General features: G+C 51.6%; 1 long non-coding RNA gene across 1 annotated transcript in view; it reads right to left on the bottom strand.

Moving 5' to 3' along the window:
* Positions 1-24,909, bottom strand: part of LOC140385174 (uncharacterized) — a 29,922-nt gene extending 5,013 nt beyond the window's left edge. The window contains exon 1 of the long non-coding RNA XR_011933303.1: positions 24,685-24,909. This is a non-coding gene — a long non-coding RNA (uncharacterized lncRNA). The remainder of the gene's footprint in view (positions 1-24,684) is intronic.
* Between the last annotated feature and the right edge of the window lie 558 nt (positions 24,910-25,467).

Consider the following 25,467-nt stretch of genomic DNA (forward strand, 5'->3'; position numbering starts at 1 on the left):
TTTTCCTATTGACGTAACAGTGATGCAGCTGCAAGACCTAGCCACTGGGTGACACTAGGGAGCACAGTACGGACCAGTGTATCTTCCTCCACTCCATTACAACCTGAGAGCATTATTGAATGCTTGCTGGACAAAATATGGATGTAAAAACAAATCAATGTGAGGATGTGAGCTTTTCTTTATATTTTAAATGGATATATACTTGGTCACATTTATTTTCTCCACCCAGCTGCTTAATATTGCCTCAGGTTTACTTTTGGCTGGTCTTTGACCTGGATTATAGTCATTCCCATCTCCTCGAGCCCACAAATTGCACACAGAACCTTCTCCTTTCGCTCGTCTCTCTAACCTTAATCCTTGTTGACCACACAGAACCTCTCGCCACTTCTTCCCCAAGCCACAATCTACAGCCATCTTGTGTCCGACATGCTTAAGATACAAAGGTTCGCCAAACTAATTCCTGGGATGGAGGGATTGTTCTATGGGGAAAGATTAAATAGGCTGGGCCTCTGGGGTTTGGCAGAATGAGCGGTGATCCCATTCAAACATACAAAATTCATACCGGGCTCCAGTGGGTAGGTGCGGGAAAGGTGTTTTGTCCTGACTGGGGAGTCCAGAACGATGAGACACAGTCTCAGAATAAGGAACAGGCCACTTTGGACCGAGGTGAGGAGGAGTTTCTTCACTCAGAGGGTGAACATGTGGAATTCGCAATCCCGTAGGGTTGTGAGGGCTTAGTGATTGAGCATGTTCAAGACTGAGGTCGATATACTTCCACATACTAACATCATGAAGGGAGATGGGGATAGCGCAGTAGAAGATCAGCCATAATCTTGCTGAATGACAGAGTGAGCTGGAAGGGCTGAATGGCCTACTCCTGTTCCTATTTCATAGAATCATAGAATTTACAGTGCAGAACGAGGCCATTCGGCCCATCAGGTCTGCACCCGGCCCTTGGAAAGAGCACCCTACTTACGCCCCACACCTCCACCCTATCCCCGTAACCCAGTAACCCCACCTAACCTTTTTGGACACTAAGGGGCAATTTAGCAGGGCCAATCCACCTAACCCGCACATCTTTGGACTGTGGGAGGAAACCAGAGCACCCGGAGGAAACCCACGCAGACACGGGGAGGATGTGCAGACTCCGCACAGACAGTGTCCCAAGCTGGGAATTGAACCTCTAAAGTGAGGTTCTCTCCCTGACCCTATTGCTGTGCCTCTTGAGGTTTTGGCAGACCAATTAAGCTGCATTCATACATTCTAGATAGCCTCTGCCCAAATACTGGCAGTGCACCCATGCATGTATAAAGAATAAATCACTTTTGTCTTTTGTGAACTCTGGACATCTCAAAGTGCTTCACAGGAAATGCAGTATTTTTTGAAGAGTATTTGCTGTTGTAATGTACATCGGAACATAGGAATTAGAAGCAAAAGTCGGCAATTCAGCCCATCGAACCTGCTCCGCCATTCAATCAGACCATGGCTGTTCTGTACCAGGGGCGAGATTCCCGCCCCCGCCGGTTGCCGAATTCGCCAGCACTGGATATTCGGTGGGGGCGGGAATCACGCGCGCCGGTTGGCGCCCCCCCCCCACCCCCGCGGTTCTCCGGCCCGGATGGGCCGAAGTCCCGCTGCTAGAATGCCTGTCCCGCCGGCGTAGATTAAACCACCTACCTTACCGGCGGGACAAGGCGGCGCGGGCGGGCTCCGGGGTCCTGGGAGGGGCGCAGGGCAATCTGGCCCCAGGGGGTGCCCCCACGGTGGCCTGGCCCGCGATCGGGGCCCACCGATCCGCGGGCGGGCCTGTGCCGTGGGGGCGCTCTTTTCCTTCTGCCTTCGCCGCGGTCTCCACCATGGCGGAGGCGGAAGAGACTCCCTCCACAGCACATGCGCGGGGATGCCGTGAGCGGCCGCTACCGCTCCCGCGCATGCGCCGCCCGGAGATGTCATTTCCACGCCAGCTGGCGGGACACCAAAGGCCTTTTCCGCCAGCTGGCGGGGCGGAAATTAGTCCGGCGCGGGCCTAGCCCCTTAAGGTTGGGGCTCGGCCTCCCAAGATGCGGAGGATTCCGCACCTTTTGGGCGGCGCGATGCCCGACAGATTTGTGCCGTTTTGGGCGCCGGTCGGCGGACGTCGCACCGATACCGGAGAATTTCGCCCCTGGTCTCAAATCCACCTCCCACCTGTTGCCCAAATCTCTTTAGCCTGTTTTTTAATCAGAAATGTATCTGTCTCCTTCTTGAAACCATTCAATGACTCAGATTCCACCGCACAATGGGGCAGCGAGTTCCACAAATTCACCATCCCCTGCGAGAAGTAGTTCCTCCTCATCTCAGTTCTAAATCTACCGCCTCTCAACCTTTATCCGTGACCTCTCGTTCTAGATTTCCCCACAAGGGGGAACACTTGGTCTACTTTTATTTTATCAATCCCGTTTAGTAGTTTATACACCTTGATCAGATCTCATCCTTCAAAACTCCGGCGAGTATAAGCCCAAACTGTTTAATATAGGAAATGCAGCAGCCAATTTGCCCATTCCAAGGGGAGATCGTGATGTAGTGGGAATGCCACGGGGCTAGCAATACAGAGGCCCCAGGTTAATGCTCCTGGGGCATGGGTTCAAATCTCACCACAGCATCTAGTAGAATTTAAATTCCGTTAATAAATTATGGAATTGAAAAGCTGGTCTCAGTAATGGTGACCGGGGGGGGGGGGGGGCAGCACGGTGGTACAGTGCGTTAGCCCTGCTGCCTCACGGCGCTGAGGTCCCAGGTTCGATCCCGGCTCTGGGTCACTGCCCGTGTGGGGTTTGCACATTCTCCCCGTGTTTGCGTGGGTTTCGCCCCCACAGCCCAAAAATGTGCAGGGTAGGTGAATTGATCCATATTTGGAAAAATAAATGAATTGGGTAATCTACATTTTTTTTAAAAGTAATGGTGACCGTGACAACTATCATCGATTGTTCACTAATGTCCTTTGGGGAGGGAAATCTTCTATCCTCACCTCATCTACAGGTGACTCCAAGTTCACAGCAATGTGGCTGACTCGTAACTGCCCACTGAAATGGCCCTAGAAAGCCACTCAGTTCAAGGGGCAATTAGGAATCGGCAGCAAATGTGACCTTGACAGAGACACCCACACCCCATGACAAAATAAAGAGAAAAAAAACAGGTTGAATGGTCCTGCTGTTAAAGTGCAATTAAAACCAGGAGCTTTACAGAATCAAACAGCCTTCCCGCTCTGAGCTTCCAATCAGCGGCAGAGAAGGATTGTCAGCTCTGTCACCCAGCTTCATCCGCTAATTGGTACATCATTTCACATGTAGGAAAATAATTTGATCATTGCATCTTCATTTACTCTGCGATGACTAAAGGCTGTTTCACACTTGCTCCCCAAGAATCAATTCTCAGCTGACATGTTGTGTTATCCAACAGATTCTTCACTGTTTATCCAGCAAATTGCTGCTGTATTGCACAGGTGCGTGCTGCAGACAGCGGCTACTGAGTCTCAATAACAATACTTCTCATCGCAGTCTTACATCAGCCTTGATTGTGCCAGCCTTGTCAGCTGTCTCGGTGCCAGCTGGGAGGACTGGGTGAGGAGGAATGAGCTGGCTCCCCTCTTTTTCAATCGCCTCGGTTGGTCGCAACAAACGTTTGTTTAAAATTCTTTCCCTGTGGCTCCATTTTCCCAACCCAAATGCATTCGCTTTCTTATATGGAGCCAATTCATCCCTTAATTCATAGAGAGCGTAAGTTTATTAGTTACTAAAAAGCTGAGGAAAAATAATAAAATAAATGACACACTCACACAGACCAGAAACAAGAAACTTGAGTCAAAGTAAATGTTGCAAAGAATATATGAATCCGTCCTTGACTTGTCTGCGAGGTGTAGTTGATGCTATGTTGCGGCCGTTAAGTTGGATGATTCCAATGGAACCTTGGAGCTGTCTTTGTGAGTTTTGCAGTCTGTTGGAGACGTTTATAGGCCTGAGTATCTCGGGCAGAGGTGACTGAGGAGGTTGTCTTCTTTCTTCCTGGTCATGGTCCGTCTCTGCTAGGACACACTTGCCTCCAGCAAGAGAGCGAGAGAGAGAGAGGGAGGTGCCCTGTTGTTGTTCTTTGTGTTTCTGCCACGTACTGGTTGTCGGTAGATTTTACCCTCTTTGTGCATATTTTGCAACTACAGTCTGTTGCGATTTCATTTCGGAACTTTGTTACACATTTTGAGATATAAACCAACAGGAGATGGGTTTTTGGATGTTGATGAGAAGTAGGATACAATCTCCATTGTCGTCACAAACGCAGGAGATTAAAGCCCAGCGTTTTGCATTTTCCATACCTGTCTTTCAGGTGTCTCTGTTCGAAGTGGGCCGTGAAACCTCTGCAGGTGTGAACTTCAATGTTTCAGGTCAGGTTTGTCAGTATAATCCACATAACAATTTTCCAGAAAGTGGTCACTCGACAGTCTCGGCCATCTTTTGATCAGCGTCTTTACTTGTATTTCTTTATTTTTTTAAAAACCACAGGCCTTCCTTGAAAAACTCAACACGCCCATAGGTAGCCGCTGTCCAGGCTGTGATTAACTATGCCGGGCCAGGGTGGCACGGTGGTGCAGTGGTTAGCACTGTTGCCTCATGGCGCCGAGGATAAGGGTTCGATCCCGGCTCTGGGTCACTGTCCGTGTGGAGTTTGCACATTCTCCCCGTGTCTGCATGGGTTTCACCCCCACAACCCAAAGATGTGCAGGGTAAGTGGATTTGCCACGCTAAATTGCCCCAACATAGATACCTTCCAGCAGGGAAAGCACATCTTGCCAATTAAAGTACCTGTAATTATCCGTGTTCTCTGTCTCCTGCTGTTCAGCTATTTTCCTGAACCTATCAATAATCTATCTGCAATTCCATGAACTTCAACTTTAATAATTGGTCTCTTTTGATGGTCTTTAGCAAATGCCTTCTGGAAGCCCATGTAAATGATGCCCATAAACATTTTGTGAGTCATTTGCCCACTACAAATCTGTGTTGGCTATCCCCGACAGGGCAGCACGGTAACACAGTGGTTAGCATAATTACTTCACAGCTCTAGGATCATAGGTTCAATTCCCGGCTTGGGTCACTGTCTGTGCGGAGTCTGCACACTCTCCCCGTGTCTGCGTGGGTTTCCTCCGGGTGCCCCGGTTTCCTCCCACAGTCCAAAGATGTGCAGGTTAGGTGGATTGGCCACACTAAATTGCCCTTAGTGTCCAAAAGGTTTGGGTGGGGTTACTGGGTTACGGGGATAGGGTGGAGGTGTTGGCTTGGGTGGGGTGCTCTTTCCAAGGGCCGGTGTGGACGTAATGGGCCGAATGACCTCCTTTGCACGGTAAATTCTATGATCAATCCAAAATTTTCAAGGTGTGCAGTCACTCTCTTTAATTATGGACTCGAGCAATTTCTACGAGTGTACGTACAAATTAGGAGGAGGAGTTGGCCACTCGGGCCTTCGAGCATGCTCGGTCCCAATTTCCCGAAAATAGATCTTTGGCTAAATGGTTGTTAATTCCCTTGATTCCCTCCAATTACAGAGGGAACATGTGGCCCAGATGTTGGGAAACCTGATGGGAGGGGACAGCTTCCCCAACCCGGCCAAAATAGACAGAGCCCACAGGTTGCTCTGGGTGAAACCCTAGGCCGGAGAGCAGCTGAGGGCGTTAACTGTAAAAATGCACCGGTACCAGGACCCTGTGCTGGGTCAGGCAAGGTCAACAAAGCATTTGATTACTTCGACCGGGGACTGTACACCTCCGAGACCCGCAAAGGTGACTCGAGGATGAATCAGTTCCTCGGTGAATTGGACAAGCCAGTCATGAGGGAGGATAGAAAATGGGGGCTGGAAGCACCATTCAAGTCATGGAGGGCATTAACTCCATGCAGCCGAGGAAGGCCCCGGGACCAGACGTATTCGTGATGGACTTCTACAAACAATTCGCACCAGCTTTGGCCCCGCACGTGTGGGAGATGTTCACCGACTCGCTAGCAAAGGGGACCCTGCCACCAACGGCGGCACAAGCCTCAATCTCACTGATACCCAAGAAAGCCAAACTGCCCGACTGATTGAGGCCAGAGGTGATCATCTCCCTGGACGCAGAAAAGGCCTTCGACAGAGTCAAATGGAAGTACCTCATAGAGTTGCTGGAGCAGTTTGGTCTCGAAGCAGGCTTCACCGCCTGGGTGAAACTCCTGATCAGCGCTCCAATAACACGAGCTCTAAATACTTCCAACTGCACAGGGGCACAAGGCAGAGATGCCCGCTGGCCCGGCGCCTATTTGCCCTGGTGATCGAAGCACTGGCGATTGCCCTCAGAATGGTGAAAAATTGGAAGGGGATCCAGAGAGGGGCAGTGAGCAGAGAGTCTCACTCTATGTGGATGACCTGCTCCTCAATGTCTCGGACCCCCAGAGCAGCATGGAAGGGATCATGAAGCTTCTGAAGGAGTTTGGAACCTTCTCGCGCTACAAACTCAACCTGTGCAAAAGTGAAATCTTCCTCGTGAACCCGCAAGGGGAAGGGGCAGGGCTGGAAGGACTGCTTTTTAAACAAACCCAAAACAAATTCCGCTACCTGGGGATCCAAATTTCCCACAACTGGTCACGGATCCATAAATGGAACTGAACTGGTCTGGTGCAAGAGGTAAAGAAGGGTCAGAGGTGGAACACACTCCCACTCTCCCTGGCAGGGAGGAGGCAGATAATCAAGATGAACGTACTGCCCAGCTTCCACACCAATCTGCATCCCCAAGGCCTTTTTTTACACAACAGATAAAATGATCATGGCATTGTGTGTGTGTGTGTGGGTGGTGGTGGAGGTGTGTGTGTGTGTGTGGGGGGGGGGGGGGGAGGTGGATTGGGGTGGATGAATCCAAGGATCCCAAAAAAGTTACAGAGTAAGAGAAGCATGGAAGGCCTTGTCCTCCCAAACCTGCAATGTTACCACCGGGCAATCACAGTGGAAAGAGTATGGGGATGGGTAAGGGTGCCGGAAATAGAATGGGTAAGAATAAGGAGAGTTATGCGTAGAAGCGTCCCTCCGGACCCATGCAACACTCCCATCCCCACCAGCCAAGAACTCTACAAGCCCAGTTGTAATAGCCACGCTCTGGTCAAGGAACCAGCTAAGGCAACACTTCGGCCTGAGCGAAATGTCCACCATGGCCCCCATCTGCAACAATCACAGGCTCACGCCAGCTACAGTGGACGGCACCTTTAAGAGGTGGAGACAGGACGGGGTGACACTGATGGTTAGGGACTTCCAGACGGACGGCAAACTAGCGACGTTAGAGTTGACGGGGAGGTTGCAACTACGACATTTACAAATCAAGAACTTCCTCCTGAAGGAGACGACAACATAGACACGGATGCCGAGACACTCAATGATAGAGGAATTTTTGTCGCGGGCGACTTGGGTAGGCGGAACTGAGGGAACCCGTATGGCCGGCTGTTAGAGGAGGCACATTCCCTGCTGGCTGAGATACGGGGTAAATAGGAGGAAGAACTAAAGATAGAAATAGGGTGGGAACTCTGGAGTGAAGCACTGAACAGGGCAAACTCCACCTCCACATGTACAAGGCTAAAAAAGCTGAAAGTCCAGAACCCGAATGAGCAGGTTCTTCCCGGAGGTGGAGGTCAACCATGCCCACATGTTCTGGGCATGCCCCAGACTTGTCGGGTTCTGTACAGCCTTCTTTGAGGCGGTGTCCAAGGTTGTGGGGATGAGGGTGGAGCCAAGCCTGAAAGTGGCAGTCTTCAGGAGAAACAGGTGAGCCATGGTTCGCAAAGGGAAGGGAAGGGGGGCAGCGGAGAGGGAGGGGGGAGTAATATCCCACAAGAATTCTTCAGCCAGAGGGTGGTGAACCTGTGGAACTCTTTGCCACAGAAGGCTGTGGAGGCCAAATCACTGAGTGTCTTTAAGGCAGAGGTAGATAAGTCCTTGATTAATAAGGGCATCAGGGTTATGGGGTGAAGCAGGAGAAAAATATCAGCCATGACTGAATGGCGGAGCAGACTCGTTCGGCCGAGTGGCCTAATTCTGCTCCTATGTCTCATCGACTCATCGAACGACAGTTCCAACCTGCCACAGCAAAAAACCGCACCGACCTCCTCAGAAGACAAACACGGGACACAACCGACAGAGTACCCTTCGTCGTCCAGTACTTCCCCAGAGCGGAGAAACTACAACATCTTCTTCGCAGCCTTCAACACGTCATCGATGAAGATGAACATCTCGCCAAGGTCATCCCCACACCCCCACTACTTGCCTTCAAACAACTGCGCAACCTCAAACAAACCATTGTTTGCAGCAAACCACCCAGCCTTCAGAACAGCGACCACGACACCACACAACCCTGCCATAGCAATCTCTCCAAGACGTGCCAGATCATCGACATGGGTACCACCATTACACATGAGAACACCATCCACCAGTGGTACATACTTGTGCGACTCGGCCAACGTTGTCTACCTCATACGCTGCAGGAAAGGATGTCCCGAAGCGTGGTACATTGGCGAGACCATGCAGACGCTGTGACAACGAATGAACGGACATCGCGCGACAATCACCAGGCAGGAATGTTCTCTTCCAGTCAGGGAGCACTTCAGCAGTCAAGGGCATTCAACCTCAGATCTTCGGGTAAGCGTTCTCCAAGGCAGCCTTCAGGACGCGCGGCAACGCAGAATCGCCGAGCAGAAGCTTGTTGCCAAGTTCCACACACATGAGTACGGCCTCAACCGGGACGTTGGATTCATGTTGCATTACATTCACCCCCCACCATCTGGCCTGGGCTTGCAAAATCCAACCAATTGTCCTGGCTTGAGACAATTCACACCTCTTTAACCTGTGATTATCCCTCTCTCCAGTTGTTCCGTTTGGACCTGTAAAGACTTAATTATCTCCAAAGACTCGCATTCAAAGTATCGTCTTGCATCTTTGACTCTGTCCATATATATGTGTTTCTGGAACCCACCTCTTCATTCACCTGAGGAAGGAGCAGTGCTCCAAAAGCTAGTGATTCGAAACAAACCTGGTGGACTTTAACCTGGTGTTGTAAGACTTCTTACTGTGCTCACCCCTGTCCCAACGCCGGCATCTCCACATCTTGGTCTTATGGTCTAAGAAGTCTGCGGGATGCAAGGGGCACAGAGGTAGGGGGATACACCTAAGGGCAAAAAGACCAGACAACAAATGGAGAAGCATAAGTCAGGGCCAACAACAGGCAATGCAGCAGAGGCTGACCGGCCGAACTAGGCCCACAGCCACCAACGAGAGACCAAGCAGGCAACTGTAAATATGTACAGCTCGCACTCTGGTGAACTTGTTTAATTTTCTTTTTTTCTCCCTCTTTTATAAATTAGAACCGCACCCTGACTACCTTTTGTAAAATACTACTCGCGGGTACAACACCTGCGACTTAACGTTTGAACTAAAAATATGTAATATAAAACGAATTGTCAAAAAAGAAATGATGACGTTGGTCTTTATGGGAACTTACCCCATGCACATTCGCTGCTGCATTTCCCTAAATTCCATCGACGCCTAAATTCGAAAATACCTCATCGTCTGTAAAGTGCTTCGGGAGGCCCCGATGAAAGGAATTATTTAATTTCCAGACTTTCCTTTTCCTTTCGGTTATCAGAATGTGCCATCGCAATTCTGAAAATACTTTATTATTTTAGGGCAGTTCACACTGTGGTCAGTTGTTTTGCGCGATTTCCCATCTTTCATTCAGCTCGGGGTTAAGCGGCATGAATGCAAGGTCGGTCAGCTCTTTGGGAATAATTAACCGTTCGCTCACCTTCCTTGTTCTGTTCAATTGATCACCGCTGGCGAAAGCCACTCGGGATATTGCTCCAATACCGTGTTGGACCTTTCACATTTTGGGTCATCACAGCAGATCCGTCTTTTAAAGAAATATTTAAATTCTCCTCCTTTTTCACATTTTCTCCCAAATTTACACCCACCAACAATAAACAATAATCAGTAATGAATGGAATGTCAATCCCCATATCAATAACAACGATCCCACCCTCCCACCAAACCCCCAACCAGCAGCCCGCATGTTCACATAAACAAATAACAAAAAGGAATTAGGGATCACCCATAATCACCATGAACACACACAGTCCCCCTCCCCCCAGCCCTCCCAGCCCCCAACCCCCTTAATGTTCAATGTTATCCAGTTCTTGAAAGTGCATAATGAATAATGCCCATAAATTGTAGAACCCCTCCATCCTTCCCCTCAGTTCAAACTTAACCTTCTCAAGAGTCAAGAATTCCAGCAGGTCCCCCCGCCACGCCAGGGCACGGGGTGGAGAGGTTGCTCTCCATCCCATCAGGGATCTACCTTCGGGCGATCAACGAGGCGAAGGCTACATCTGTCTCCGCACCCGTTTCCAACCCTGGCTGGTCCGACACCTCGAATATGGCCTCCCGGGGGTCCAGGTCCAGTTTCACGTGCACCACTTTAGAGATTACCCTAAAAACCTCCTTCCAGTAATCCTCCAGCTTTGGACAGGACCAAAACATATGGAATGTGATTCATGCCCCCCCCCCCCACCCCCCCCACCCCCCCCCCCCCCCCCCCCCCGCCGCAATGTTCTCATACATCTTCTACGCCCTCAAAGAGCCGGCTCATCCTCGCCCTAGTGAGGTGTGCTCTGCATACCACCTTCAGCTGTATCAGCCCCAACCTCGCCATCGAGGCGGAGGCGTTCCCTCTCCGGAGCACCTCACACCAGAAGCCCTCCTCCATACCCTCTCCCCACTCTTCCTCCCACTTTGCTTTGATCCCTTCCAGTGGTGCTTTCTCCTCTTCCAAAATAGCTCCGTAAACCGCCGACACTACCCCTTTCTCTAGTCCCCCTGTTGTCAGCACCTTCTCCAGCAATGTGGAGGCCGGCTCCACCGGGAAGCTCTGTATCTCCTTCCTGGCAAAATCTCGAACCTGCATGTATCTAATCATTTCCCCCTGCTCCAGCTTCACTCCCAACCTTCTTCAACCCTGCGAACTGACCCTCGAGAAACAAATCTTTTAGTGTCTTAATCCCCTTCTCCTCCCATTTCCGAAAGTTTCCGTCCCACTTCCCTGGCTCCAATCTGTGGTTCCCCCGAATCGGCAAATCCCTTGACCCTGCCCCCAACCCTAAGTGTGAGCACAGCAGATCCTTAAATGGGCCTCATGAAGGGTTCTGCGTTTTGTTTTTCTTAATGAATGATGCGCAAATAAAATTATTCGAGATAAGTGCGAATTAAAATGCCAGCTCACGAAACATCTACCGCTTCTGCTATAGGATGGCCCAAGGGCTTTGATGAATCAGAAGAAGCCTTCCGTTTAATTGCTCCAGATTATGCCGATTATATTAGTCAGTAGCTAGGAAACGCCTGTTGATCCTAATCAAAGTTGAGTTGTATTCACCATGCACTGTTTTTGCAAAGCACTCCTGTCCACTTTATTTGCTTCTGGAGGTCACAGTTACCTCCCCGAGGTTTTCCAGTTCTAAGGCTACTGTTACCCATTCCCAGATGATGGCCAGCCATGACGAGACCACATCAGCCAAATTGTTCAACTGGTGATATGTCTGATGCACTGATGAAGCATATCCTCCTACCTAAATATTTCTTTGTTTTCCTTTTTAGAAATTTTTGGGGGAGTATCCAATTCATTTATTCCAATTTAGCGTGGCCAATCCACCTAACCTGCACATCTTTGGGTTGCGGGGGCGAAACCCACGCAAACACAGGGAGAATGTGCAAACTCCACACGGACAGTGACCCAGAGCCGGGATCGAACCTGGGACCTCCGGCGCCATGAGGTTGCAGTGCTAACCGCTGCGCCACCATGCTGCCCTACCTAAATATTTTGAAACTGAAATCCTGTTGCAGATAATTCAACCTCCCCAGGCGAACTTTAACCTCACCAGCGAGAGTTAATCTACGCATCAGAAAACAGTGAGTTCCAGCACATATATCGGAGCTGGAATTACGGACAGGTTTCATAAATGAAAGAACACCGTGCTATTCACTGCGATGTCTGAATACTTTCAGCATAAGCATTTTACTTGCACAAGTGAAAAATTGCCCAAGTGTGTCCTGATCACAAATCCAATTCGGCCAATTACCAGCCCATCAGTTTACTCTCAATCATCAGCAAAGTGATGGAAGGTGGTATTGACAGTGCTGTGTAACTGGCACTTACACAGCAATAATCTACTCACCGATGCTTCATTTGGGTTCTGTCAGGTCCGCTCAGCTCCAGATCTCAGCCTCTCCTGAAGGGGAATAAAATAACTCAATTCCAGGGGTGAGATGAGAGTGACTGCCCTTGGACATCAAGGCTGACTGAGTGTGGCATCAAGGAGTCCTGGTAAAATTGAAGGGAATCGGAGAGAATGCTTTCCCTAGGTCCAACTGTCTTCTGATGTTTCATCAATGACCTTCTCTTCTTCAAAGTGGGAATGCTCACCGATGACTGCATGGTGTTCAGTACCATTCACAACTCCTCAGATACTGAGGCATTGCAGGAATTTTCCAAGGCTACTTCAACGGTAACATAGAATTTACATAGAATTTACAGTGTAGAAGGAGGCCATTCGGCCCATCGAGTCTGCACCGGCTCTTGGAAAGAGCACCCCACCCAAGGTCAACACCTCCATTCTATCCCCATAACCCAGTAACCTCACCCAACACTAAGGGCAATTTTGGACACTAAGGGCAATTTATCACGACCAATCCACCTAACCTGCACATCTTTGGACTGTGGGAGGAAACCGGAGCACCCGGAGGAAACCCACGCACACACGGGGAGGATGTGCAGACTCCGCACAGACAGTGACCCAAGCCGGAATCGAACCTGGGACCCTGGAGCTGTGAAGCAATTGTGCTATCCACAAGGCTACCGTGCTGCCTCTAAGCTCTATCACCCAGATGGGTGGGGCAGCAGGAACATGAAGACTGCACAAACTGCAAGACTCCCTGTGTCACACACTGATGACTTGTATTCCAGAACAAGCTGGGCCCTTAACCAAGCTGTTTGAGTACAGCTACAAGACTAGCGTCGACCCAACAACGTAGAAAACTGCCCTGACATGTCCACAAGAAACAGGACAAAATCTAATATGCCCCATTAGTCAACTCTTGATTATCAGTAAAGTGATGGGACGTGTCGTTAACAGTGCCACCAAGAGGCATTTGCTCGGCAATAACCTGCTTACTGATGCTCAGTTTGAGTTCCTCCAGGGCAACTCAGCTCCTGACCTCATTACAGCCATAGGAGCTCAACTCAAGAGGTGAGAGTGACTGCCCTGGACATCAAGGCAGCATTTGACTGAGTGTGTCATCAAGGAACCCAAGCAAAACTGAAGAAAGTGAGACCAGGAAGAAATATTTCCATTGGAGTCATACCTGACAGAAAGAAAGATGGTTGTGGATGTTGGATGTCAATCATCTCAGTTCCAGGACATCACTGCAGGAGATCCTCAGGGTATTATCCTCGGCCAACTATCTTCAGCTGCTTCATCAATGGAGGAACATCCCTCCATCATAATGTCAGAAGTGGGGTGTTCCCTGATGATTGTATATTGTTCAACATCATCCGAGACTCCTCAGAAACAGGAGCAGTCCATGCCCATGTGCAACAAGCCCTGGACAACAGGCTTGGGCTGATAGTGGAGCACCCACGCAGACACGGGGAGAACGTGCAATCTCTGCACAGACAGTGATCCAAGCCGGGAATTGAACCTGGGACCCTGGAGCTGTGAAGCAACAATGCTAACCCCTGTCCGACCATGAAACCCCAAACTTTCACCTCTTGGTAATCAGCCCCCTTGAACTAAAGACCACTGTTTTGCAGCTGCCCATTTGGCTTTTAGTGTTAACCCTACCTGGAGCCCGAAATCTCTCTGCCCTTCCACAATTCCACACTTAATAAAAAGTCCGATTTCTCGTTCTTTGGCCCAAGGTAGATGACCTACACAGGTAGGATTTTGCAACTGTTTATCCGAGGTCTGCTTCACCCATTCTGCTGTGAACATACCTGTGCTGATAGCTGGCAGTTTCATGAATAAACCACATACCCCTCAGAAATGTCAGCATCGACAGAAAAACAGGTCTGCACCGCTGGGCTGTCAGAGAAATTATTCACCAAGAGGATTGGGTTACTGGGTCGGATCAGTGAAGAAATAACATTTTAGTGAAATAAAATCACTTACTTTTGCTTGATTCGCAATAGGTGCTGATTCATTCTTTTCTTTATAAATAATTCACCTTGTTAATGTCGCTGGTCACTCATTTCCACATCTGGGTGCACAGTTTCATGTTCGGGAGACAGGCAGTGCTGCTTATGGATCTGTACAGCTGAGACAACTGTTAATTACCCATGAGTAATAATGCTTTAGTTATTTTGTCGCTGAATACTTTTTTTCCATGTTGTTGCGAGCCCTTTATTCTCCGAGATAACATGGATGGAGCTTTTTGAGACGTCCAGTTGAGGAGTGCTACATTAATGGAAGCCTTTCTTTTTCTCAACCAATAGGAATAAATTCTGCCTGGTCATGGCGGGCCTCTCTCCAACGTGGATGTCAGGAACCACATCTTGCATCCAGAGAGTGCTGGAAGATTCACAGCCACTCTGGCAACGGGGCAGCCTACAAGCTTATTTAAAGTGGCGTGGGTGAGCAATGGAATAGGCACCCCGGGGAGTCAACGAATCATTCAAATGCAAAATGATAAAGGGTTCTGTCAGAACATCGGCGGGCGCGATTCTCCGATCGCGGGACAGAGTGTCCGCGCCTTCGTGAACGCCCGTCGCGTTTCACAACGGTGCGAAACGGGCGCGGGCAGTAGCGATTCTGTCCCCCACAGGGGGCCAGCATGGCGCTGGAGCGGTTCACGCCGCTCCAGCCTCACTTCCTGGCACGCACTGGGGGCAACGCAGCCAGCGCATGCGCAGTGGCGACGCGCCAAACCCAAGCATGCGCGGTGGCTTCACGGAACACGCCGGCCCCCGATGCAACATGGCGCAGGGATTCTGGGGCCGGACGCGCAACAAAGTAGGCCGGGGGGGGGGGGGGGGGGGGGGGAGGCCGGCCCGCTGATAGGTGGGCCACAATCGTGGGCCAGACCCCATCAGAGGCCCCCGCCGGGGACGGAGCCCCCCCTCCCCCCCCCCCCCCAACCCTCAGGCCACCCCCGACCCTTCGCGCAGAGTTCCTTCCGGCAGCGACCAGGTGTGGACGGCGCCGGCGGGAACTCTGCTTTTTTCCGCGCAGCCGCTCGGACCATCCGGGCCGGAGAATCGGCGGCCCGGCCTCGTACCGCGGCCCGCCGGACCGGCGCCGTTGCCAAACGCGCCAGTGGAAATGGCGGCGGATTCTCCGCACCTCAGAGATTCGCGCGCCGGCGTCGGGGCGGCGTGGGGCTCGGAGAATCCCGCCCCATATTTTGGGGTTATGGGACATGGCTTGTGTAAGGTTAAGAAGCTTTGAAGTTAAAAGGTGACCTTTACTTCAAAAAGCTCCTCCAAACCACTGGGATTTTCCTTATCATAGATTATCATAGAATTTACAGTGTAGAAGGAGGCTATTCGGCCCATCGAGTCTGCACCGGCTCTTGGGAAGAGCACCTTACCCAAGTCCACACCCTCCACCCTATCCCCATAACTTAGTAACCCCACCCAACACTAAGGACAGTTTTTGGACACTAAGGGCAATTTATCACGGCCCAATCCACCTAACCTGCACATCTTAGGACTGGGAGGGAAACTGGAGCACCCGGAGGAAACCCACGCACACACGGGGAGGATGTGCAGACTCCGCACAGACTGTGACCCAAGCCGGAATCGAACCTGGGACCCTGGAGCTGTGAGCAATTGTGCTATCCACAAAGCTACCGTGCTGCCCGTTCTTGTGGCATTCCAGGACGTGCTTTCGAACTAATTGGTTGCTTCAAATCCGCTGGGAGTCACTGCCAGGCCGGCATGAAGGAAGACCAAACCAGACGGCAGGAAGTCACGGCTGGGAACCGGGCCGGAATGAACCAGGAGTCAGTTAAATGGTGCGAGTGGCTTATGGAGAACTCCAGTTAAGCGAGGTTCGGGGTTACCTTGTGCTGCACCTGAGGAGGAATGTTCAAAAACCATGGAGGAAACTTATCTTCTTCGTCCTGGATGCAGCTCAGCAGCCTGGTGGTGACTGGGAAGCCATCACTGTGACCAACACCCCCAGGCCTCCAGTTAAAACAAAGGATTGGGCCCGTGTTAGATGTGAACCTGGGGCGGGATTCTTCGGAAACTGGCGGGCGGGCAACTCCGGCGGGACGGAAGTGGCGTAAACTACCCCGACATCGGGCCGTCCCGAAGGTGTGGAATCCTCCGCAACTTCAGGGGCTAGGCCGGCGCGGAAGGGCCTCCACCAGCCACCGCGAGTTGGCGTATGCGTGGGAGCGCCAGCGGGAGCGCCAGCGTGTGCTGGCGTCATTCCAGCGCATGCGCAGGGGCGGGTTCATCCCGCGCCGGCCATCGCGGACCGTTACACCGGCCCGGCACGGAGGGATAGAGTGCCCCCACGGCACAGGCCCATTGGGCTCCATGGGGGCACGCCCCGGGGCCAGATTCCCCCGCCCCTCCTCCCCCCCCCCACCCCTCCGAGGACTCCGGAGGCTGCCCGTAGAGCCAGGTCCCGCTATCGTAACAGACGCCGGTGGGACATGCGAAAACGGGCAGCCACTCGGGCCATTGCGGGCCGGAGAATCGGCGGGGGGGCGGGGGGGGGGGGGGGGGGGGCCGCTGCCAGCGGCCGCTGACCGCCGCGAATCCCGCCCCCGCCAAATCCCCGGCGCTGAGGAGAATTCGGCGGCCCGGCGGGGGCGGGATTCACGCCAGCGCCCCCGGCGATTCCCCGGCCCGGCCGGGGCGGGATTCACGCTGCGCCCCCGGCGATTCCCCGGCCCGGCGGGGGCGGGATTCACGCTGCGCCCCCGGCGATTCCCGGCCCGGCGGGGGCGGATTCACGCTGCGCCCCCCGGCGATTCTCCGACCCGGCTGGGGGGCGGGATTCCGCTGCGCCCCCGGCGATTCTCCGACCCGGCGGGGGCGGGATTCACGCTGCGCCCCCGGCGATTCTCCAACCCCGGCGGGGGCGGGATTCACGCCGCGCCCCCGGCGATTCTCCGGCCCGGCGGGGGGATCGAGGATCCCGCCCCTGATCTCCTAGTTACAGTAGACTTTGCCAGTTAGGAATGACTGTCCTTGCCACCTGAATTTAAAGTTAGAGTCAGTCAGTAGGGGGCGGGATATGGCTCGCCCACCCACCCCCCCCCCCCCCCCCCCCCCCCCCCCGATCCCGCCCGCCCCAGAGGGTGGTGGGTGCCTGGAACTCGCTGCTGAAAGTGGTGGTGGAAGCAGGTACGATTGTGACATTTAAGAGGCACCTTGAAAAATACATGAATAGGATGGGAATAGAGTTAGGGTTAGACCCCAAAAGTGTAGAAGGTTTTAGGTTAGACGGGCAGCACAGTCGGCACAGGCTTGGAAGGTCGAAGGGCCTGTTCCTGTGCTGTACGTTTTCTTTGTTCTTTGTTAACTAACGCTCCACTCCTCCAATTCTACTTGGGGGAATGCGAGCACAGGAGGGAGAAGCGGGAAGGGGCCATTCAGAACCTTCAGGCCTGATCTGCCATTCAGTACGATCGAGGCTGACCTGCCCGTAGTCTGAACTCTATGTTGCCCTCGGCCCCTCCGCAACTCTGTCTGAAAGGTGCCCAACCCTGCCTTGAATAAATTCAATGACCCCGATCTCCACTGCTTCCCGAGGCAGAGAATCCCACAGACCAATTACCCTGAGAGAGAAAACGTTTGTCCTCATCGCCATCTCTGTGGGTTAAGGGCCGAGGACATTAAAATAGGAACCACAGAAACAGAATTGGTTGCCACGAAGTGAATGGAAAAGAAAAGGTTTAATAAATTGTAGCTGACATCAGTGAGATCCTCTCATGCGGGGATCACATCTGATGGCAGCGTAAACCACCAAGAGTGATGTGGAAACGGTTTAATCATCTGATTACAGGCCAGGGACCATCACTCCAACAAGTCTATTCAATTTAATAAACTCAGGTAGAATTTGTGAGGGGCATTTATTATATTTTTGGACTGAGTCAAGTGTCACGTTGGACAATGAAGCCTTCTGCAATTGTTTTGCAGAAAGAAATTGTGTCCCCTGGTATTTTGATTAAAAAGGCTATCACGGTGGTGCAGTGGTTAGCACTGCTGCCTCACGGCGCCGAGGCTCCGGGTTCAATCCCGGCCCCGGGTCACTGTCCGTGTGGAGTTTGCTTTGATTTATTTTGCCAATTCCCATGATAGGACGGGATCTTCCAGTCCGGCCAAAAGCCACCCTCCCGTGGCAGGTTCCCCGACGGCGAGGCAGGTGAGCCATGCAAAATGCGGTTGACACCGGTGGCACTGGAAGATCCCGCCGGCGAGCCGAGCCGCCGGAAATCCTGCCACGGCGGAGGGTGGGCAGAAAATCCCGCCCACAATCTTGACAATTTCCAATAGGTCAACTTAAAAATACATATTTGAAATAAAGCAAGGAATCCCTTAGATTTAAACATTATTGATCTTTCAAGAAGTTGATTGATACAAAGGTTTATGTCACTACTCGTTACGGGAGAGTCTCACGCCCTACATATTTTAGGTTCTCAGTGCGTAATGTCGTTGACAGCCTCGGGGCCTTCGCCTGAACTAGATTCCCTTGTGCAAGTTGTTATGAAGGTGCAACAGTAGGTGGCACTGCCATTCCATCATTTCTACTTGTGTGCAAACTGCCCGGCAGTTTCCAACCATTATTGCAATTGGAAACCTCGGGGTGAATCTCGCAGTATTCACAGCTCAGTCGAACCAGAATATCGTGACAAAAGGAAAGGCATTATCACAGCAAAGACAGCCGTCGAAACACAGGCCCACGACACCTTTACTTGAAAACTTCCAATGCATCATATCCGCATATCCGTGCGAAAACGTGAGACTTGAGTTGACTGAAGATGTAGATGACAAGAAGCCGCTGCACCAAAGGTCACCGCATACATTCCTGCTGTCACTCCACACTGACCCGCGTTATCCCTGTCATGCCTATGTTTTGCTTCAAAAATCAAACAAAAATAAATGGGATGTTGAACTTGCGGAAACGTTTTTTAGCATGAAGCAGAGCTGGAAATCCAGGCGGTGTTCTGTGAAGTGGCAGACTAACCAACGGTGAAAAGAACAAATGACTCTGCGTACACATTTTCTGAGCTTTCACAGAAGTGTCATAATATACACCAGTATTTCATGGTGCAGACACACACACTGATGGACACACAGTGGGACCAATCAACACACACAACACCGCAGCCAGTCACCAGTGAGAGCACACGCACTATAAAGACAGGGGGCATCAGAGTTCCCGCTCATTCGAGTTGCAGCTAGCTAGGAGGACAGAGCTCACAGCCTGCAACACAGACATTCACCATGTGCTGAGTGCACCGGCTGGTTAGGGCAAGGCAGAGGTCTTTAGTTAAAGCTAGTATTGTAGTAACCAACAGTCTAAGTATGTTTAAACAGTTAATGATTAAATAAAATAGTGTTGCACTATTTCAAGTGTTGGTGACCTGTATGTGATCCAGAACACCCAACACATCAAGAAGTTAAGAAATCGTGATGCTCCGGTTCCTGTTTCTCGACGGCACTCCGTTCGCATCATCCCGCCGCCTGTCAATGGGACTTCCCATTGTAACCACCCCACACTGCCGGGAAACCCGCGAGCTGCCAGCGGGAAAAGTGAATCGCAACGACCAGAGAATTCCATGGATAACAATGTAATCGTGCGGGAATGGAGGGGCAGCGCGGTAGCACAGTGGTTAGCACAATTGCTTCACAGCTTCAGGGTCCCAGGATCGATTCCCGGCTTGGGTCAGTGTCTGTGCAGAGTCTGCGCGTTCTCCCCGTGTCTGCGTGGGTTTCCTCCGGGTGCTCCGGTTTCCTCCCACAGTCCAAAGATGTGCAGGTTAGGTGGATTGGTCATGCTAAAATTGCCCTTAGTGTCCAAAATTGCCCTTAGTGTTGGGTCGGGTTACTGGGTTACGGGGATAGGGTGGAGGTGTTGACTTTGGGTAGGGCGCTCTTTCAAAGAGCCGGTGCAGACTCAATGGGCCGAATGGCCTCCTTCTATGATTCTATGAACCCGCGCGCATTTCCAATAGAATATTGCGCATTATGTAAGGGTGCAATTATACTCTGGCTACTGGTCTGATGCCAATATTGGTTTAGCGGGAAGCAGGGCTGCCCCACTCAGGGGCAGACGGCCCTCAGCCACCATTAAATGGAGGGCACCAAAGTAACACAAGCTTCCTCAACATGTTCTCCAACACCAAACGTGAGCCTGAATTCAAGTTTGATTCATACTCAAGTGACGTTCATCATTATCATGTGTGCTATTATGGGCGGCAAAGGGTCATTGAAACCACCGACCCCAACAGCGACTTTCTCCAACGTATCGTGAAGAACACTGAAGATAAATTCAGGAGACGGATCCCACGAAGTGACTCTGAGCCCACCCCACCAGCAACTTTGTTTCCCCAAAGGTCGGGGTGCCACTTTTAAAAGTCACCCCGATACATACAAGTAAAAACCTGACCCCCCCCCCCTGCAACACCCACCCCCATGCAAACCCCACACCACACAGCACGCCCCTACCCCCCCCCCCCATACAACCACCCACCCCACGCAGGCCCCTGCCAACCCACCTCCCCCCAACACAACCCCCCCCCGACACTACCCAGTCAAGCAGTGCCCGGGCATAACCCTCTCTCCCTGCAATGCACTCACCTGGGCTCGTGTAGACCTCTGGCCTACTCCCCGACACTGCGATCGCCGAGCTCCCGACCTCCAACCTCTCTCTTCTCTGGGCACCCCCTATCCTCCCGAACCCCTGGACCCCCAAGACTTACCTTTTCAAAAGGTCCCGGGCCTTCGTCCCAGGCAGAGCATTGCGGTGCCTGGTCGGGTTGAAGAACAGTCCGCCAATCAGACTGACCGACAACTCTCACGGGCGGAGGTCCCGCCCACTGCCAATCAACGCTCAGGCGAACGTTAAATGGCAGTGGCCGTTAGAGAGTCAGCGGCTGTGCATTAGATACCCACTCTCGGGTCGGGGCGCCACTTTTAAAAGCCACCCTGATACATAATCGACGCTCGCCACCCTCAAGGTGCTACCCCATGAGATCATTTTAAAAAATAAATTTAAAGTACCCAATTCATTTTTTCCAATTAAGGGACAATTTAGCGTGTTCAATCCACCTGCCCTGCACATCTTTGGGTTGTGGGGGCGAAACCCACGCAGACACGGGGAGAATGTGCAAACTCCACACGGACAGTGACCCAGAGCCGGGATCGAACCTGGGGCCTCAGCGCCATGAGGCAGCAGTGCTAACCACTGCACCACCGTGCTGCCCCTACCCGGTAAGCTAATAACTGATCTTATACGATAATCCTCAACTCCACTTTCCCGCCTTATCTCAATTATTGCTGATTAAAAATCTGTAGGAATCAATTTCTGTACAGATAAGTGGAAAAGGTGGAGGTCACTTGCAGGAGTATTTAACGGGGCTCCCAAAAGTAGTTACAGTGTCGGATAGAGCATACAGAAAAATAAATGGGTTGTGTAAGAAAGGTATTGTGATCATCACAGGTGACTTTAATCTAAATGTAGTTTGGGCGAATCAGATTGGCAGAGACAGCCTGGGAAATGACTTCATAGAGTACATTTGGGGCAATTTATTAGTGGTATGTGATGTAGCGCCAACCATGGGCCAGGATATTCCAGACCTATTAATGTGCAATGAGACATAATCGCTAACCTCATGGTAAAGGGGTTTCTAGGTGACAGCGATCTGCACATAACAGAATTCCACGTTCAGTTTGAAGGTGAGAAGTGTGCATCTAAGACTAGTGTTTTAAACCTAAATAAAGGCAATCATAAGGGTATGAAGGCAATGCTGGCTAAAGTGAACTGGGACTCTAGGTTGAAAGATAGGGCTGTGGCACTGTAGCAATGCAGTGGCACTTTTAAGGAAATATTGAACAATTCTCTGGAAATATTTATCCCAGTAAGAAATAAAGGCCAAGAACCCCCCCACCGCACCAACTGCGACATGTTTCTCGGTGGAGAAGGAGATTCGTCTTTAGCTACCAATGGGATATTCAGGTCCTGCGATGTCTCCGGCCTTTTGCGTAGCTCATAGAATCATAGAATTTACAGTGCAGAAGGAGGCCATTCGGTCCATTGAGTCTGCACCGGCCCTCTGAAAAAGCACCCCACCCAAGCCCACACCTCCACCCTATCCCCTTAACCCAGTAACCCCACCCAACACTAAGGGCAATTTTGGACACTAAGGGCAATTTATCATGGCAATCCACCTAACCTGCACATCTTTGGACTGTGGGAGGAAACCCACGCACACACGGGGAGGATGTGCAGACTCCGCACAGACAGTGACCCAGCCGGGAATCGAACCTGGGACACTGGAGCTGTGAAACAATTGTGCTAACCACTGTGCTACCGTTCTCGCCCATCCCAGCGACAGGGAACTCGCTGCGGGAGGGTGTGCAGGGGTGGGGCCGGTGGGGCGGGAGGGGGCGGGGGGGCGGGGGGGCGGGGGGGCGGTGGAAGGGGTTACCTTCATAGGGACCGGAAGATGCTTTCAGCAGGGAGGACTGGAAAATCGGCCCCCAAAGACTATTTGAGAAGGATGTATCATGCATGCCTAAATACGGAAGTTAGGAATAATATCAAATTAAAAGGAACATGGTACGAATGTGTGAAAGTTAGTGGTGGGTCAGAATATTGGACAGCAAAGAGTGAATAAAAGTAAAGTAAAAAGAGAGAGAGAGTATGAGAGGAAGCTGGCTGGAAATATACAAACTGATCAGTTACTACAAGTATTTATATAGGAATAAGAGGTGATCTTATTAAAACATATAAGATCCTGACGTGACTTAACAGGGTGGATACAAGGAGGAGGTTTTCTCTTGCAGAGGAGTCAGTTTAAGGGTAAGAGGACATCCTTGTGAGACAGAGTTGGGGGGAAATAGTTTCTCTCAAAGGGTCGTAAGTCTGTGGAATTTTCTTCCACAGAAAGCAGTGGAGGCCGGGTCACTGAATCTATTCAAGGAGGAGTTATAGAGACGGACAAGGGAATCAAGGGTTATGGGAGGCAGACAGGAAAGTGGAGTTGAGACCACAACTAGTTCAGCCATGGTCTTATTGATTGGAAGCACAAGCTCGACGGGCCAAATGGCCTACTCCTTACCTTACGTACCTGGGGGGGAAAATGGGAGCAATGTTTATGACCTTAAATTGTTGAGTTTGAAAAGCCCGTCGAAAAGATGAGATGGTGTTCCTCAAACTGCCATTGAGTTGATGGGATCGGTACAGGATGATGAGGATAGGGAGTTTAGAGTTAGATTGGAGTACTGACGTGACAAGTGAGGTGAAGCTCACACTTGCGGACTAAATGGCAATGTTATGTAAAGTGATCGATCAATCTGTGTTTGATCTTGCAACGTCGATCGTTCCTACTTTAGTGATGCGGCAGCCAACTTGTTCTGATGTATACACCCAGTGCCGTATTCCTGCGTTACTCATCCGCAACAGCTTAATCCAGGTCGCCGTACGTCGGCGGCCTGACATGTACATCTCCCGATTGACTCCAATGGAAATAAAAGTTAAAAGAGGTGTAAAATGAGTTGCCAGCTCACTATCACCCAAGGTCAAGATCTTCCCTGAGGTGCTCAGCATCTATAAATAATGGTTTGATGGTCTCAATCCTCAATTGTCACTGTATTGATTGTAAAGAGAGACAGAAAGAAGCTGATTGATGGTTGACACTTTGCCTGAAGTTTCCAATTTGACCATAGGTACCAAACTCCAGGGCAGGCTACCCCAAAGGACGCACTAGGGAACCTCCCCCCACTGGAGATTCACAGCTATGGTTTGCATTGCAATTGCCCAGAAGTGCAAACTGCCCCCCGGGCAATTTCCCTGCACTGCGGTCCATCCGAAAATGTGACTTAAATCGCAAACTCTGGATGGCTCTGACTGCGTTACATCAATAGTTAGCCAGAAACAATTAAAATCTCTTCTAACTTCTGGGTAACGATTGCGCAGACCCACACCGACCCCCCCCCCGCCCCACTCCCCCGGGACGCACCCATTCTTCCAAACACCCCCAGAGCTCTATCCCCCAGCTCCCCCCATACCTGAGACTACACCCCTCCCAGGCTCCACCAGTGCCCCGAGTGCCCACCCAGGGGTCTCTTCAATTAGGAACACTACCGTCCCCCACCCCCAGGACTCCCCCTACCTCCAAGGGACTACATACCCGAAAGGAACTCCCCAAACTACGGGATTCCTCACTCCCACAAAGATTATTTCCCCACCCACCCCTCCACTCCCAGGCCGACTCTCAACCCCACTTAAAACCGCCCTGACCCAACAACCCCTACCCCCTGACCCTGAGGCCTGACTCCCTGTGGCAGCTCCCCCCCCCCCCCCCCCCCAGCCCCGCAAACCTCCACCGCCACCCCCCAAATCCTACCAACTTACTTTATACACTTACCATCTCCCAGGCCTGTCAAGGACCTTTAAACCTGACAGGACCTTTGATTCCCTGAGACTGAATTCTCCGCTTCGCGACACCTGAAACGTGAATTGTGCTTGGGTGAAGAATCATGGGTCATCCAACAATTGAGGTTTGCGGCTGACACCTGTTCCTATGCCAAGATCCGAGTCCCTCACTGGCAACGATATCGACGTTTGCAGCCCGCGCCGGTGGATCCATGCAAAACCGTCATTTGCATAGATTTCAATATCAGTAGCAGCTTGGACACAGGAAACTCCACCCATACGCGAGGCTCCACCCCTCTGAGGTGGGTGTCGTGCAGGTGCAAATGAGTGCAAGTATTAACAAGTGGCTGCGGAAGGGGAGGGGAAGGCTAAGAAGCACTGAAAACCCCTCGACAATTGTCGGGCTTGCTGGGGGTGGGTGGCTGCCTGGGTCGGAGGCAGTTGCAGGGAACAACTTGTCAGGTCCATGGATTCGGGGTGCCCCCCCCCCTCGGGATTGGGGTGGCCTGGCTCAGGCCGGCCCAAGTGCTGCAGTCTGTCTATTAAACACATCCCTTTGGTGCTTCTTACAGGCTCCTGGCTGCTCACTCTGATGAGTGCTGCCTGTGTTCTTTAAATGCTCAGAAGGCATCTGGTCATCTGGGAGCCCACCCAGACTGCATCCCTGGATACCCTCTTACCCCAGCTCTTTCAGCAAGGGGATGGGCATGGCCAAGCTCAATCAGGGGCACAGTGGGTGTTGGCACTCCTCAGCAGCGCTGCCCCACTGCAGTGG

This window comes from Scyliorhinus torazame, chromosome 11 (assembly GCF_047496885.1).
Source record: "Scyliorhinus torazame isolate Kashiwa2021f chromosome 11, sScyTor2.1, whole genome shotgun sequence".
NCBI lineage: Eukaryota > Metazoa > Chordata > Chondrichthyes > Carcharhiniformes > Scyliorhinidae > Scyliorhinus > Scyliorhinus torazame.